The sequence below is a fragment of the Amphibalanus amphitrite genome, unplaced genomic scaffold (assembly GCF_019059575.1).
Source record: "Amphibalanus amphitrite isolate SeventyFive unplaced genomic scaffold, NRLGWU_Aamphi_draft 000100F_arrow, whole genome shotgun sequence".
NCBI lineage: Eukaryota > Metazoa > Arthropoda > Thecostraca > Balanomorpha > Balanidae > Amphibalanus > Amphibalanus amphitrite.
Genome location: NW_024881595.1, coordinates 840,525 through 853,724, shown reverse-complemented (window position 1 = coordinate 853,724; position 13,200 = coordinate 840,525).

Here is a 13,200-nt window from a genome sequence, read left to right as displayed (position 1 = left end):
AAAAGTAAACAACACTAAGCTTGCGATGAATCAAAAATTAATATTACTATTTAAAAATTCCAAAGAAAAAATTTCATTGTTGAGCAAAAACATTAATCTTTTTTTATTTGCCTCTAATGACTTTTGGGACCAAAATTTTTCACATTTTTATTTTTTCAAAATAATCTTCATGTCATTGCAAATCGACATGCAAAAAATTAGAAAGGTGTTCTTTCTATAAGTTCCTCATTTTCCCGCAAACAAAATGGGTTTCGGAGGGGTTGATTCGACCCCAGCACGCCGTTTCGCTTCTAATAGAGCTAGAGCCTCGCGGAAAAAACGAGCGTGTGTGCCGTTTTAAGTCGCAGCGATTGGTACCCCATTTTAAGGTCTCAGGTTAACCGGTGGCGTCTGAGGTCAGGTCACGTGACTGAAGATACGGCTTCGGTTTTTAGTAAATAACTTCGCAAAAATGGCCGCAGAGCCGCGATTTTGGCATCATTGTGTTCGCCTAGCTCAGGTGCATCGAATGGTATACTTTTTGCTAGGGTGAGGTCAACTTAAGTAGTTGACCTCGGGTCAAGGTCAGGTCAGAGCCCCTCAAGTCACGAAGCTGGGCAAAGGGTATCATATGGCATATCATTCGATTCGGAAGGTCTTCCCGAGTCCATTGGTGGCTTTCCCGACTCTCTAGCTCCATTTGATCGGGAGTTATTGACGAAAAACTCGTACGACCCTAGTGACGTCATAAATGACGTCACGCAAGGTTAACAATGCAAAAGTAAAGCATTGGACTTTGCAAGGAGTGCATGAAATCACGATACCATGTACGTGGGATAGTTTTAGATCATTCTCGGCGCCAAAATAACAGTTTTTATATTTCCCCATTGATTTATAACACTGATGTCACGTGACCGACCTGACCTCAAGTAACCTTGAAAAATTCCCAGATATACAAGTTGTGAGACCTCTTGAGGACACCATGTATGCGTCCTGTAACTTTAATCTCGGACAGCTATGGTCATTGGCGTCCAAAACAATGTCAGAACCAAACAGCCTTTTTCACCCTCGCGCTTATAGGAAAGAGGGTTGAATGAACCCTCTTTTCACTTTTTTTTCAGATGACTCAGACTTGAATTGAAGTTTCAGTAACCCGTGATGTCACTAGGCAGCTTTACCACGCCATTTGTAAGCTCCCCTCCCGAAATCACTATTCGAAACCGTTATCGTGACGTACAAAGCAAGATCCAAAAAATGTTATCATAACTCAAAAAATACTTATCTGATAATCCTGAAATTGTTACAGGTGGATTCAGAGCCCCTGATTACCCCTCAGACCAATTCTCGTCAAATTCCGAGAGATGAGGGTGTCAAATTGGAAAAAAGTGGTACGATCTATCGTGGAATCCCCCATGAGTAAAGTAATCTTGACTGCATTGGTCGACCCGGTCTTTTTCTCTCATTACGTGGTCCTTGGATGACCCAAATAAAAGGAAATGATCCACTACAAAGAAAATGGAGCATGCAACAATAAAATTTTAGTTAGAACACAATACATAGGGTAACTGTGGGGAAAACGCACCCCTGGGTTAAACGCCTCCCCTAAAAAAATCGTAGATCTTATCGACGGATAGGTGTTTTATCCTGGCTTTCAGAACAGTCAGCTGCTTGTTTACGTAGTTCTCTATTTCCGGTTCTGCGTCTTGAGGAGCAGCGTGGGTAGGTGCTGATGTTGGTTTTGGGTGCTGTTTTTGTTGTTTTTACAGAAGATTCCTAAGCTTTTGATGCCCTCTTTATATCACAAAACTTGCTATTGTGCACATCACTCAAAACTGCGTTTTATTGTCATTCTGTTGAATTTATTATGCGGCGGCGTTAGTGGCGCGTTTTTTGTCAATATTTTGTTGACCGGAAATGGAGTGGATGGGGAAAGACGCCTACTCGATGCATGGGGCAAGACGCCCCCAGTTTTCTGAAAGGGGGGCGTTTTGCACGGTGGTGAGAGTGCAGGGTAGCGCCGTGTAGGTCGGGGCCGAAAAGGCCTCTCCCTGTCCTTTTTTGCTGATATATCCTAAACGACTGCAGATATCGTCACCAAACTTTCAGGACTCCTCCGGGCATCCATTTTATACATTGCAACAACATGTTATTCCAAAGGCTATGATAGGTTGACCACAAATGACGTCAGAATGACGTCAAGTTCTGCCATGTTCATCATTTTCTGTTGATGGATGGGGTGGGGGCGCTTTGCACATGGGTGTGGGCGTATTACCCAGGTTGTGGGGCAAAACGCCCTTTTGTAAGGGTATGCGGAAACCTTTTTTGGGGGTTAAATACCACACGCAAGTGTCTTTTCTTGGTCTCAAAGCGTAGTAAAAAGAATGAGCTACATGATGGTGCCCAAAGGTTTGAGTAATCTGAGTTGGGTTGAGTGTCAGAAGGTTTCGCGCTTAATGGGGGCGTTTTTGACCTATTCACCCTATGTCCAAATCGAACGGTTTTTGACGATAGGTACCTACTGGAATTTTTTTTAGGAATATTTGCCCGTCATGTTCAATGGTTGAGCCAGTGATGTATTGATGAATCAACATTGCTGGTAGGTCAACAATCCTCTTTTCAGGAATAAAACTTCAATCACACCCTAACTGACGTTTATTGCCTTTGACTACGAGAAATCAGTAGTGATAGACATAGCGGAGCCTGGCACTATCGCACCAGGTCAGTTCATACCAGACTTTATGCATGCATTGGTGATTACGAGTCTAAGTCATAAAATGCTACACCAGCCCTCACATTAAAGAATGAACGCCTACTGTAAACCAGCTGATGATGAAAATATTTCAGTTATTGACGAGTCAAAATATGTCAATTATTGACCAGTCCAGTGTTGGAAATGAGCCCCTTTTCTGGTCCCGGGCGGGTCCAAAAGATTTTATTCTCCTTACCAATTTTATACTCCGGCACCTCTGTGTCAAAATGTGACTAGCAAAAGAACAGCGACTGGCGCAAAGTCGCCCAGACATCAACGAACTAGCAAATTAAGGAACGTTAACCGATTCTGGAGTTTTTATGCTTTGTTCAATTAATAACTCATTGATTTATCAAGTCATTGGGCCCGCGAGATTCATGCACAATCCGCAAATTTGGGATAAGGTGGATGCCTAAAAGTTATCCTTTGTTGTGCTGTATGGTAACCAACTGACTGGTCTTCCCACAGGATCCTCCATAAATGAAGTCTCCCAGACCAGTCCTACGTGGAACCGGTCCCTGGCCTGCTCTTCCCGGCTGTTCCTGCTCCTTAACGGTCTACGCACTGCGCCCAACGGACTTTGTGGACTATTCGAAGACGCTTTGATCCTGTTCGTGAATCTCCTCATGTCAATCCATATTATCCATTGTAGCACATTCAAATGTACAATTTGTGTTCTAGCTGGTCAAATCGTGCACAGAACTAAGACATTCGTTACATTGAATGACTCACCGCACATCCAACTTGCGTGCCTCGTGGGTGCCTCGCCCAAAATTCTTATGATACGTACCTAAAATCGAACAAACTATGATTGTAAATGTCAAAACCAGCATTTTTTACACATGCCATGCATCACACGAATTGTGACGTGAATGCATCATCAATGCTTCATATTGTGTTGTGTATGCTCTTCGTGCCTAATAAATGTGCACTTTTTATGCTATCGCCTATCACCAGCAGTGACAAATTTTGGTCTCAGTTATTTTCTGTAAGAGTGAACGAAGTAGACCGAAATGAAGTGAACAGGGTGTGAACATAGCTGTGAATCGGTGTCCGCCTACTAGCATGCAGGTTACTGGCCGTCACGTCATCTTGACATGACACCCACCATAATGCATGGAACGGGCAGCATTTCACACGTTGGCACGTTTCTTATCACAAACAAGTCCGGAAACGAAATGCAAGATGCGCTTATGTTCGTTAAATCGTCTTTCTCGAATGTTTGCGAGAAGGGTGAGAAGAATAGGCCACAGGACAAAGGTCATTTTGGGTCAGGGTTATGAAAATTTAAGTGAACATGTACAATTGATCAATACGATAGTGTGACAATTTTCAGCGAGGTCTGCCGCCCTCACGATGGTTATTAATGAAAAACTGAGGAGCTATTTTGACCCCGCCCCCTGCAAGTGCCGGATAGACGCTCTCACAAGCAGCAGAAATGTATGCTATACGAACGAGTCGAGACTGAATTTGCTCCCCCCCCCCCCCCCTCCCACAAACACACACCAACCGCAACCGAACCGTCCTGATACCGTCAGTCTCCGAAACTCCGCTCCGGCTCACACGGTCCTTGCATACCTACGGGCAGCTGTGCTGAGCTGTGCCGCTGTGCTGCTTGGCTGGAATCCGTTCCGGCCCCTCCTCCCCATTCAGCGGCTGCCGCCAGGCAAACTCTGCAGGTTTTCTCTCCAGAATTATGAGCTACTTCTAGTCAACAAGTCACGAGTAAGTATAAATTGTTTCATTGTCAGCAACAACAAAAAAGACAAAATAAGGCTGTGATAAAGCCCAATATTACGGTCCCACAAAATGCATGCATCACAAAGCGGTAAAACTGTCAGCTCTAACCCTATGATTCTATTTCTATTCTATCAAACCGGTGACGGCATCTATGGGGAACTCTGTAACCTCGGTTTTTCTGTACGGTTTATTTCAAAAACGTTAAATTTTGCCGTTGTTCGGTGCCACGGAGGCGTCTAGAAAAGGGCTTTAGAAATTAAAGTAATAAATATAAAGGGCATCAATACCTTCCCCTGAACCTACTTCATAGTTCTATTAAAAGAGCACAAGAAGATATTATCCCGATAGCGCACAAATTTGTTCCAAACACGGCTACATCATTATTAGGATTCTCCGCAAAATAGGTCTTGGGGGACCAGAAAAATTTCTGATACCAAAACGGTTTCCTCCCACTTTTTTGCATTCTACAAGAAGATAAGTTCATGCTGCTTACTTTTATAGCTCAATAATGCAACTTTCATGGCTTGGTTCAAAATTATATTGAATTTCCTGTTTCTCAACCGGAGAATAAAAATTGTTTATTTCGTGGTCACTTCTCTTATATTCTCCTTAAAACTATTGCACTTAGCACCCCCAGAACTTAGTTTTTGCCACAAATTTGCTTTATTTACCTTGGGTATCAGTTATAGGCTATTTCGTTGCATATAAATAAGATTTTACGATATTTTGGTCCGTCCATCGAAGCTGACATCGCCATGTTTCTTCTGCTGTGGCGTCAGCTGATCAATCATAGACTGAGCCAGATCGAACCATGTGGTCGCGGGACGCGGCAGTGCATCAATTGGTGTTGTCTGCTATTGGTTGGTTGGGTTGTAGTTTATATCTGATTCATGGTTGCCCTTTTTTGCCCGGACTCATGGTAAACAGAACATTGATCAGTGCACATGACTGCATAATAATTAAATATTTAAGCAAAGCACAAGATGAAAGCGGTTGGAGTGAGCTGCCCAACTTGTCAGAAGTTTGAGTTATAGTTTCGGTGAGAACCGGCGCGATCGTCAAAATTGAAAGGTAAGTTAAGTACAATAGTTGCATCCGGAGTAGGTACCTATGCATTGTCGGATCTGGGTTGGATGATTAACCCGCGCCCCGTAGGGAGGAACGAAACGCCCCCCTCCCCGTCCTTTTCCGTAGATATCTCCTAAACGGCTGCAGATATGGCCACCAAACTTTCAGGACCCCTCCGGACATCTATTTTACACATTGTGACCAAAAATTTTTCCAGAGGCTATGATGGGTTGGCCACAAATGGCGTCAGAATGATGTCATGTTCTGCCATTTTCCACAAAAAAGGTTTCGCGAGAAGATCTATCAGGCCTACAGCTTTCAAAACACAGAAAAATGTTCCTGACATAGAAGGTGAAGAATTAACAGGGCTATAAAACTGCTATCTCCGATTTTTGAAATTTTTAAATTTTGACCCCCAAAATAAAAAGTAATTTTTGGATATAATAGCCAAAAAATCCCAAAAGTTTTTCGAATTTCGAAAAAACGAAATATATATAATAGAACCTACCGTCTTCTATCCACATACCAAATTTCAGATCGTTGCCTCTTTGTGGCCAGGTTATATCGAGAAAACTGTTGAAAAATGATGACGTCAAATTTTCAAACTCAACTTTTAGCCATTCTAGACCACGTAGCGCAAAACAAAGACCACCAGTAGACTCCCCGTGACGAGCTGCTTCGGATCGATACCAATTTTATGCAAAATATCAACTTTGAAATTTGACCTTATTTGACCTGACCTTGACCTGACCTTCACCAGAACATAACCTAAACTGACCCCAAAGGTTGTCTTACCCACATAATCGCATTTGTCATGTAAAATGGACCATAAAACAAGTATCACACGACATTTTCATTTTTCATATTGTGACCCTCAGTGACCTGACCTCTGTGACCTGACCTGGTATCAGTGACCTAAGATAGCAAAATATGTGTTTGACGAACAATTATCCACCGATGATTTACAATAACATACCAATTTACTCGATTTCACAACACATTTCTTGAAATGCCCGTAAACGGTGAAATTGCGACCTTTGACCTGAACTGTGACGTCATCGGTTGGACCGAGGTCAATGAAATTGGGTCACAAGGTAGTTCCCCGTTGGGGCTATCGAACGCCGTTTGAATTTTGAAAATCAGGCGGTAAATTTTCGAGATCCTAGAGGAGGGGGGTCGAAATGCCCCCCCCCCCTTTACGGGTGGTAGGGTCTGCCGATAGCCCTACGGGGCGCGGGTTAATTGATACTTAATGTCCACGGGCGTAGGAACGTCATGAAAAGTGAGTGGGCCACCCTGTCAAGGGGCCTCCTTTTCCAGGGGCCTCCTATTTTCAGGGGCCTCCAACTTTTGCCTCGTCCTGCTGGCTGCTTTCAAGTATGACCTCCAAATCTAGCTTATGAGATCGGGCAGATGTACCCAGGCCCCAGGGGCGTAACCGCTTAAGCGAACAGTGCAGAAAGTCCGCACCATTTTTAAAACTTATTCCCCTCCGATTTTTTTTTTCAGAATCTATTTGCCGCAAACGGCGCATGACCCCTGAAAACCCTTACACTGAAAACCCTGGGAAACGTCTTCCACGTTTCCCAGGTGCCCCAATTAGCTTCATAGGCGCCCTCTTTAGCATATAAGCGCCTACCGGGTGTTCATTAGTGAATGGAATAAAGTAGGTAGGCACCAGAAAGATATTTATTCATCTCACGTTATCAAATCACACAATGCATTTTCAGGAGGGCTTATCATTTATGATGACATCACCGCGACCACCGCTTGGCACTTGTGTCTCCTACAGGAAGTGCTCAAAGTAACACCTTCGCTCGGTCACGCACGGTTCTGCCCGGCGCTGTGTGTGCCGGACCATCTTCCTCAGCTGCTCCTTGCTTATGCTCTGGCGAAGTCCTCCACGACCTTCTTCAGTTCTTTGTTTGTTTCCGGCTCCGATTCCATCACGCGATCCAAAGCTTGGGTCCAGAACGAGAAATCCAGGCAGGACAGGTCGGGACTGTATGCGGGCCAGTGCAGATGGCACTTCCGCGCGAGATCGTTGAACTTCGATCGAGGGAGGCCATGACAGAATTGGGATCTTCAATACCTTTCCAATGGACATTTTAAGCTCTTCGCACGCCTGCCGAGCATGAGCTGTGGCATTTTTCCGGAAGAAATCCTTGACCTGTTCCATTTCATCAGGGGTCATCGGCTGGCGCCCGGAGCGCACACATGGCCGTGTCGCTGCAACCATCCTAAATCTTTCCACCAAACGCTGAAAAGCATTCAGAGGTGGTATTGCTGCTGGTTTTCTCGGAGAGAGCTTGAGGCGGAAAGCCCGCCTAACCACGTTAAGACTTTCCAACCCGGCACACTTTTCCACAACCCAACCCTCTTGTTCATAATTGAACGGCGAGTTTGTCTTGAAGTGCCGATTTGGGCTCTTCGAAACCAGAGCCATTAACAAGCGTTTGGATGTATATTGATATAGACAAGTAGAAAAACACGGAACAAATAGTGCTTTTCTCTGTGATTATGTCATGCTGATGAAGATTTAATAATCGAAACGCGTCCATGCACTATTTGTTCCGTGTTTTTCTAAGCGTTTGGATGACGCCGTGATTAAAGTAATCATGTATTAAAAAATGATAAAGCCTATGCTTCATATTTACAAGGCAAAAATTGCGCGTACGTGATTTATTGTTATCACGTGACGTGGCTACTTTATTCCATTCATTAATGAACACCCGGTATGTATGGTCATCAGAGACATCCCTATATGTCCCACAGTCGCCCCGTTGTCGCATACAATGTGCGCTTATCATAGGCGTCTCTCTTTTATGGACACTTGAAGGCGCCTGTCTTTGCCATGCCGGCGCCCCTGTTTCTTATGAATGCACCCCCAGGCCCCAAGGCATTGATTAATTGCAATTTGCAGACCTCTATTGCATGTGGACGCCCATATATGTAGGCCTCAGAGGCGCCCCTCTTTCGCTTTGAGGCGCCCCTATGGGCTTCATAGGCGCCCCTCTATTGCACATAGGTGCCCTACTGTCTCAGAACCGCTCCCCTTTGGCATGCAGACGCCCATCTTTCGTACGGAAGAGCCGCTGTGGTTCTTAGAGACGGCATGGTGCTCCCAGACGCAGATGGGGCTCTCGGGGTCGACAGTGTGGGACCTTCAGTCGCTGATGGGTGCCCGCCAGATGTGGACCCTCGGAGACGCCGGTATGGGGCCCTCAGAGATGCCGGTATGTGGCCCTTAGAGACACCGGTGTGGAACCCTCAGATACTTCAGTGTGAAGCCCTTACCATTGCTGGTGTGGAGCTATGAATGCGCTGGCTTAAATCCCTCAGAGGCCGGTACATGGACATCAGAGCTCAGTGAGAGCTTATGTGGTGCCTTCAGTGTGGAGCCGTTAGACATCAACATGGTGCTCTCAGGAGCCGGTGAGTCCTCAGAGTCACCGGTGTGGGGCCTTCAGAGCTCCGAGATACTGGTGTGGGGCCCTCAGAGGTGTCGGTGTGGGTCCTTCAGATGTACCTATAGAGCCTTGAGATTCACAGGTGTGGTGGCCAACAGACTCTGTGTGGAGGTACCGGTGTGGGGCCCCCAGAGCCACCGATATAGGGCCCTTAGAGACACTAGTATGACTCTCAAAGGCGCCGCTGTGTGGCGCTCATAAACACTGGTGTGAAGCCATCACAGGCGGGTGGAGCCGTTAGAGGCCGGAAAGGGCCCTTAGATACCTACAAGGAGCCTTCAGAAGCCGGCGTGGCACCCTTATGGGGATAAGCGTGTCTACTTAGGAGCCCTTGAGGTGCTCTCATGAGCTCTGTGGAGCCCTACCGAGCCGAAATATGGCCACGGCCAGTTGCCGCCGCATGGCTCTTCGGACTATCATTCTCAGGGGCCTCATCTGCCTAGCTTGAATAGACGGGCCTCTCAGACCATCAGTCTCATGGGCCTCCTCTGGCTGGTATAAATAGAAGGGCCTGTTAGACCATCAATCCTAGGGGCCTCCTCTGGTTAGTATAAATAGAAGAGCCTCTCAGACCATTAATCTCAGGGGACTCCTGTGGACAGTATAAATAAAAGGGCCTCTCAGACCATCAGTCTCAGGGGCCTCCCTAGAAAAGTGTAAATGTGGAAAGAGGGCCCCCTCAGATTCATTAGGAGTGGACCTCTCTGACTATCAGTCTCAGGGGCCTCTTGTGGCCAGTATGAATATAAGAGCCTCTCAGACCATCGGTCTCAGGGGCCTCTTCTGACTGGTGTGGATAGAGGGCCCTCCCAGACCACCGGTTTCAGGGGCCTCCAATGGCCAGTTATATGAACAGAAGGACCTCACAGCCATCAGCCTCGGGGGCCTCTTCTGACTGGTGTGAATATGAGGGCCTCTCATACCATCAGTCTCAGGGGCCTCCTCTGTCTAGTGTGAATATAAGGGCTTCCCAGGCCATCAGTCTCAGGGGACTCTTCTGACTGGTGCCGGATTGAGGGACCTCCCAGAACGAAATTTTGGGGGTCTCCTGTGGCTAGTATGAACAGAAGGGCCTCTCAGTCCATCAGTCTCATGGGCCTCTTCTGCCTGGTGTGATTATAAGGGCCTCTCAGGTCATCAGTCTCAGGGGCCTCCTCTGGCTACAGTGTAGATGGATAGGCCTCACAGACCATCAGTCTCAGGGGCCTCTTCTGACTAATGAGGATAGAGGGGCCTCCTCTGACTCGTGAGGGTAGGGGGCCTCGGCTAGACCGCCAGTGTCAGGGGCCTATTCTGACTAGTGTGGATGGAGGGGCCTCCCAGACCACCAGTCTCAGACCTCTGACTAGTGTGGATAGAGGGGCCTCCCAGACAGCCAGTGTCAGGGACCTCCCCAGACCAGTGTGGATATTGGGGCCTCCTCAGATCCACTAGGGCCTCTCAGGCCATCAGTCTCAGGGGCTTCGACTGACAAGTATGAACAGAGGGCCTCCTTGGATCCATCACGGCCCCTTGGAGTCCGTGCGTGGGGATTCGTGGAACTTATTTTTACCGAGTTTGTTTATTCTGAAAGGTGACGACGTCCTCTCAAATCGAGACGAGGGGCCTCGAGTAAAAAGTGGGTGGGCCAAAACACATGGTTGGCCCCCCCACCTCGAAAAGTGGGTGGGCACTTGCCCACCTGGCCCCCCCTGTTCCTACGCCTATGTTAATGTCAGATGTGCACGCGCATCTAAACGTTGAATTTGGGTCATTGGGAAAACCACAGGTTCTCTGATTAGTGATTGCAAGGAATCCCATGTCACAATCTCAATTATTGGATGATCTCACTGGAATTCTCAACAAACAAAAAAAAAAATCTAGGTAGGTACATCTTTAGCCCAAATATGTTAACCCGCGCGTTTTTGGTACACTTTATCATACATCAATTCGACACATGTTGTGAAAATTTCAGACCAAGGTCATTCAAGGTCAGGTCACCAGGTCACTTGAAGTGACCTCACCTCATAAAAAGTTTCAATGTCTGTCATAGCTACACCGAGTGACCGATCGCTTTGAAACTTTCAGCGATTGCTAAGAGCAATAACATGTACAAAATGTATATCTCAGTATTTTGATATCGATGACCTAAGGTCAGGTCAATTTTGCGACCTCCCCATTATAAGTCAATGGGAGAAAATTGAAATGCGTCTCTTTTGGACGAAAGGCATTATAAACACTCCTAAACACCGAATTACAAGTGGTTTAGACACACTGAACATGAAAATAGTGTCCGTGACCCTTGTTTATGCCCTGAGGTCATCTTAGGTCACGAATGGTATCTTACAGTTTTTCGCAAATAACTTTTGATAGAGGCATGCTAGAGCGATGAAAACGCCTTATATGTGTTCAGCTCGACGATACGGATCGACTGATATGCAACATGACCCTTTCCGGTCAGGTCATGACCTTGACCTGAGGCCAAATTTTCAAGTTGACCTTTCAAGGTCAAGTTATAGTTCATTCGATGCGTCTTGACGAGAGGAACACGATGCCGGTAAAAGTAAGCTCGTACAAGGCTTGGGTCAAAAGTTATTGCAGAAAAACTGTTTCCAAAAAAATCGGCTATTTTTGCAGTTTTTGCCCCCTGCAGGCAAAACCGTTGACGTTAGGTCAAATCTGAGAGAATTACTCAGAAAGGGCGTTAATAGGGCTATCGAATGCGCTTTTCCGCGGCGCTGTAGCTCTATTGGTTCCCGAGTTATGCGTTGGCTTCTTGGAACTTTTCGACATTTGACCTGGAAATCGGCGAAATTTTGCCTTCAATGACCTCTGGTGACCTGACCTCTGACCTGACCAAAAAATTGACCGAAGTGATTTCGTCATTATTTTTGACGCTCTTTCGAACGCCGCCTTCCGCGTATCGCTACGTGGCCCAGGAGCCGAGTTACAAGGGGGGGGGGGGGGGGTGTTCAAACACCCCCCCAGCAGGGCGTGGAAATCCAGGACCCCCAGCCGGGCGCGGGTTAAAAATGTGAAAATGGACCAAATGTTCCGTTTACTATCTGTGGGATTAGATCACAGTGGGAAACTGGGCCTCTGGATTTACAAATTGATGCATCAATAGTCTTATTATTTGTGAATGGAGATATCACCATTTGAGTACCTATGAGCAGGGCTGTGGAGTCGATGGATTTTCGGCGACTCCGACTCCGGCTTTCAAAAACCAGCTCCGACTCCGACTCCGGGCAGAATTGTCGACTCCGACCGACTCCAATTCCCGACTCCGACTCCGCAGACCTAGCAGGGCTGCGGAGTCGACAGATTTTCGGTGACTCCGACTCCGACTCCGGCTTGGGTTTCTAAAATCGACTCCGACTCCGACTCCGACTCCGGTCACAACTGTCGACTCCGACCGACTCCGACTCCGACTCCGCAGCCCTGCCTATGAGCATCATCTTTCATTTTTGAACGCCCTTAACCCTCGCACTTGTAGAGGGTGGAGTGGTCGGATGGACCCCCTTTCGTTTTTTTTTCGCGAATAACTCGCGCAAAACTTGTTCGATCGCGACGAAACTTTCTGTACACTCGATTTGATCAATTTTACACCTACTCTGAAAATTGCACGATCCTGACCTATTTTTTTATATGCATGGTGCTTGGAAATAAGATTGTCTGCACCATGTAGGAGGGCGTATCCAGGAATTTTGGTGAACATATATTTTTTGCAGCCATAAACGCGGTGTTCCTGTATGGTGGACTAAACATAGGCACTGGTTGGGCAGCCCATGTAATGGGGTGTAGGTGGGCTGGATGTGGGCAGCCATATGGGGCCCACGTGTGCCCCACATGGTACCCAGTACCCACCTTGAGTCCATGTGGGCCAGCCCTGGTGGGCCCCACCATTTGCCCAGGGACAAATTAATGTGGGCCCCACCAAGTGGCCCACCTTGGCTCCATGTGGGGCCTTGGTAATAATGCTGACTGGGATCAGCCATCGACACAACGAAACGCCGGAGGAAATGTACCACTTTTAACTTGGGGTTTTGAACTGGAATAGCAGTTTTGCAGCTTGAGTTGAGACTAGCACAAATCAGGAGCTTTTACAGCCGAGCGATCACCCCAGACAAAGATATTCCATTTATCTTTCCGAAAATAGTGTCTTACGCAGGAATGTGGTGTCTTACGTAAGAATGCGGAAATTGTAGCCACTTG